Source organism: Pseudophryne corroboree, chromosome 6 (assembly GCF_028390025.1).
Source record: "Pseudophryne corroboree isolate aPseCor3 chromosome 6, aPseCor3.hap2, whole genome shotgun sequence".
In the NCBI taxonomy this organism is placed as follows: Eukaryota; Metazoa; Chordata; class Amphibia; order Anura; family Myobatrachidae; genus Pseudophryne; species Pseudophryne corroboree.
In genome coordinates, this window is record NC_086449.1 from 16,247,802 (window position 1) to 16,252,540 (window position 4,739).

Sequence of the window (4,739 nt, forward strand, 5' to 3'; positions counted from 1 at the left end):
CATCATCTATTGTGATTTATAAGTGAGTTAATAAACTCTTGCATTTGCCATACGGAAGGTCAAAAACACATAATTAGAACAAATAGACATACCCCCATTATTACATCCATCTCCCTGCTTTTTAGAAAATTACATAAAAAATGAGGTGACATTATTAGCTATATATTACCGTTGAAACACCTTTAGATACATCATTAGTTATCAGAACAGGTGCTCCCTCTGAAACCCACATTAACTTAACTTACAATAGTTTTCTAACTGAATAACAAAAATTTATGGCCATGAGTTTTTAACATGTTAAATAGTTGTGCGATCTACAGTAGTTTGTTGCCAATTGAAGTCATGGATAAACTGCAGTTGGATATATTAAAGTAAAACTCCATATTACATATAAATAGAAACCATTATGGTACTGTCATTGTAAATGTAATAAACCATTCCTTTTTTGTAGGAAATATTTGCTACTAGCTCATTTCTTCTACTTTTATCACATTTTATGCTGTCACAAACTTGTGCCATTGGAGAAATAGACCATTTACATTATACTGTACAAGGGTGGATGGTAACACTGCACATACACAGACGTCTAACGTTTCTGAAGAAAAGGGTCAGCATTCAAATACGATATAATGATCTAATTCTAAATCTGTTGTGTGTTGTCTTAGATCCTGATTCGGAGATGATATGAAAGCCTGATGTTTTATGTACATCTCCTATGGTGTAGCAGCTGTACATATGCAGGACCCGTTCCTTCCCCAAGCACAGAGTTCTTGAAAAAGCCTTGATATCCTTGAATTAAAGAAATCTAGTATGCAATAATTGTAGAATGGCAGAACTTCACAAACCCTTAATGCCTTGTGAGGAAAATTACAACAGTTGATTCACTTGAATATCTGTGTAACCATGATCAATACTACAGTTTAATTGTGAGGCTCAAATTATATTAAGGGGAAAAAAACTAGTACATTATTTAAATCATCACACAATTTCTATCTAATATATGAGGCTAGGCAATATTGGTGTAATCTGGAATTAGGATATTTCATGTTGGTGATTATTATTAATATACTGTAATATATAAATGTAATATATGAAAATATGTATCATTGGCCTTTAAACACCTCCTTTTTCAGAGAACATACAGTAACTTTAATTCAATGTGGTGTTTGAAAGTTCTAATTTTTCCTTGTGTTTTCTCCTTGCGCTGTCTTCTTTCTGCAGCCCCAAAACATTTGCATGTTATGTACTGTGTGGTATTTGTCCCCTGACAAAATATAACTTTAGAATAGGTTCATTACACAAAATATATGTTGTAACATTATGGTGGAGACATAGGCCCTCATTCCAAGTTGATCACTTGCTAGCTGCTTTTAGCAGCAATGCAAACGCTAAGCCGCCGCCATCTGGGAGTGTATCTTAGCAGAAGTACGAACGAATGCATCGCAGTGCGGAAGCAAAAGAAGACTGTGCAGTTTCTGAGTACCTGCAGACCTACTCCTTCCTTGCAATCACTTCAGACCATTCAGTTCCCGATTTGACATCACAAACACGCCCAGCGTTCTCACTGCCACGCCTGCATTTCCACAGGCACTCCTGCGTTTGCATCTGACATGCCTGCGTTTTTTCTCACACTCACCGAAAATAGCCAGTTTCCACCCAGAAACACCCACTTCCTGTCAACCACTCTGCGGCGTGTAGTGCGACTGAAAAGCGTCGCTCGACCTTGTGTAAAAGTACTACGGCTGTAGTGAAAGTCCGTCGTGCGTGTGCATTGCAGCCCATATTCATGCGCAGAATTGCCGTTTTTGTCACTTAATAGCAGAAAAGCGATCGTTTTTTGCTAGCGAACAACTCGGAATGACCCCCATAGTCCTTGATATATGGTCATAGTTTACTGATCGGTTGATAGATAATAAATCAGTTTAACCAAGTTAACTTTCTTGCAGGATATAAGTTGTGCTCAGTGACATCTACTCTTCCTCCTCAGAATGTGTGAGGACAACCAGACTGTAGTCACAGTGTTTATACTTCTTGGCTTTAAAGGTCTATATTCATACAAAGTTCTATTATTCATCCTGTTCCTTTTCTCTTACATTGTGGTGCTTAATGGGAACCTAATCATCATTGTTTTGGTGTCGATAAGTGAAAGCCTCAAAATTCCAATGTTCATCTTCCTTAAACAACTAGCAGTCGCTGATATCTTAATTACCACAACCATTATACCAATGATGTTAGAAATCATATTAAGGGATACAAAAGAAGTGTCTGTCACAGGTTGTCTCATACAGATGTACTTTTTGAACATTTTTGGATTTGTGCAGTGTATTATTATTGCTATAATGTCTTATGATAGATATTTGGCCATTTGCAATCCGATGCGTTACAATGCCATTATGTCACCCGATGTTTGCATGAAAATGATTGCTGCTTCTTGGTTATTGGTCTTTATCGTATCAGGTGAATTTTTTTTTGCTTGCCAGTTACAATTCTGTGGTCTAAACTACATTGACCATTTCTTCTGTGATTTTGGCCCGCTTGTAGAATTATACACATCAGACACTTCATTGTTGTTGCTGGTTGATTTCATCTTGGTTTTTTATTTGTTTTTATCTTTGTTCCTTTTTCAGTAATCATCATAAGCTATATAATAATTTTCTACGCCATACTAAAGATTTCTCTCAACAGTGGAAGGAAAAAAGCCTTCTCCACATGCAGCTCCCACCTCGCTACTGTATGCATATATTATGGAACCCTAATGACAGTTTACATGGGGTCATCAGATGACAGCTCACATATCAAAAATAAGTTCTGTTCACTACTATATTTAGTGGTGACACCCTTGATGAATCCCATTATCTACAGCTTCAGAAACCGTGAGATAAGGCAGACTCTGCAAAAGTTTTCAAATATTTAAACAAAATTAAACTATTGTAAAAATGGCAATAGTTATTAAATATTCTATTGGTTACTCATTTTTGAAAACTTTTTTAAAGACAGTTATACACATAAAAAAACTATCACACAGTCGTATTATAAGTATCACATTGCATGGAATGTGATTTGGACATTTTGTTTTGAACTGTTAAGGTTTAGAAAACCTGTATTGTAATGTCTTGTATGTCATTGATAAAGTAACTACTATTTACATATAACTGACAATGAACCTTCCCTTTTTCTTTCCCTTCTCCTTCTCCTTTTGTTTTCCCATTCCCTTAAATTTCCCTTGTCTTTCCCTCATTTTCTCGCCAAATTACTCAACAAATCCACAAACTACTTTAAGTAGTGAGGGAGGGAGAAATTTCTATAGCAAGAGACATACAGTAATAAAATCTGATTCCCCCTTACAAGAGCAATCAAAAACACATCCACACCTAAACCAGATGACACTATTGGTTACCTTCAGAGGCACACTACAGTAAGGAAAACTTAAAGGAACCAACACCTGTAGAACATGAGGTCTCACTCACTAAAGCGGCCATCAGGCTTACATGAACAGCCTTCGATTACTCGTTAAAGTAAAAGAAAATATTTTTTGAGAATTCAATATATTTTATAATTCATATGTCTTTATTACATGTTTGTGGGAATAATGGGGGTAATTCCAAGTTGATCGCAACAGGAAATTTTTTAGCAGTTGGGCAAAACCATGTGCACTGCAGGGGAGGCAGATATAACATGTGCAGAGAGAATTAGATTTGGGTGTGGTGTGTTCAATCTGCAATCTAAATTGCAATGTAAAAGTAAAGCAGCCAGTATTTACCCTGCACAGAAACAAAATAACCCACCCAAATCTAACTCTCTCTGCAAATGTTATATCTGCCCCCCCTGCAGTGCACATGGTTTTGCCCAACTGCTAAAATATTTCCTGCTGCGATCAACTTGGAATTACCCCCAATATTACAAATAAGCAGCTAATTAAATGTATAGGAAACCCACTAGAATTATTACAATTCACTTGAGGAACTTGACAACAAACTAGACACACAGGGCATTATTTGATTTGCTGACATTATATGAGTGTATCACCTACCCACTTGAAAGCATTTGTTGGAAAGTATCCTGTTGCTCTGTAATAAATATGCACTAAAAATTATGCTTTGTAAGGAGGTAACTAAAACATAAATACTTTGATCTGCTATAAGTAGACGTTATGATAATGGTTGATTTCGATGATGATAATAATCCTCCTCATCATCATCAGCCTTGTAGTCACCAATCTATATCCAATTACCCAAAGTAATTTACCATGGGTAATTGCATCCCCATTGGCTATCCTATTGTCCCAAAAAGTTCAGTTTTTCACTCCCAATCAAATTTCACGTAGAATTGGATACCCACATAATCAGGTATTTTTCCTAGTTTAAAAAAAAAAGTGAATAAATAAAAAAAGTGCCTCCAAAACAATTGCAAGGACCAATACTTATATCCTATTCATTCTTATGCAAGGGAAGAAAAATTGCAGAATACCCCAGGATATGCAGGCTGGCTGGTCACACTTAGGAGGGGGCCTGTGTCACGTTATGCCTCTGTCATAGTAGCAATCAGTCTCATCTTGGTCAGCAAATGTCTCAATTCAAGAGTTAATCAGAACTGTACAACATATGTAAGGCTCCTAGGAAAATACGGCCTCTTCCTGAATAGCGTCAATTTAATGTACTGTACTGTGTGTGCAATTTAAAGTATGTGCATTACTATCTAAAATCAAGTCCAAATATGTTATGCCCAAGGTCAGTGACCGC

General features: G+C 36.4%; 1 pseudogene; it reads left to right on the forward strand.

The window, feature by feature from the left end:
• Positions 1–1,988: 1,988 nt before the first annotated feature.
• LOC134934035 (olfactory receptor 10A3-like) lies at positions 1,989–2,914 on the forward strand (annotated as a pseudogene).
• Positions 2,915–4,739: the final 1,825 nt, after the last annotated feature.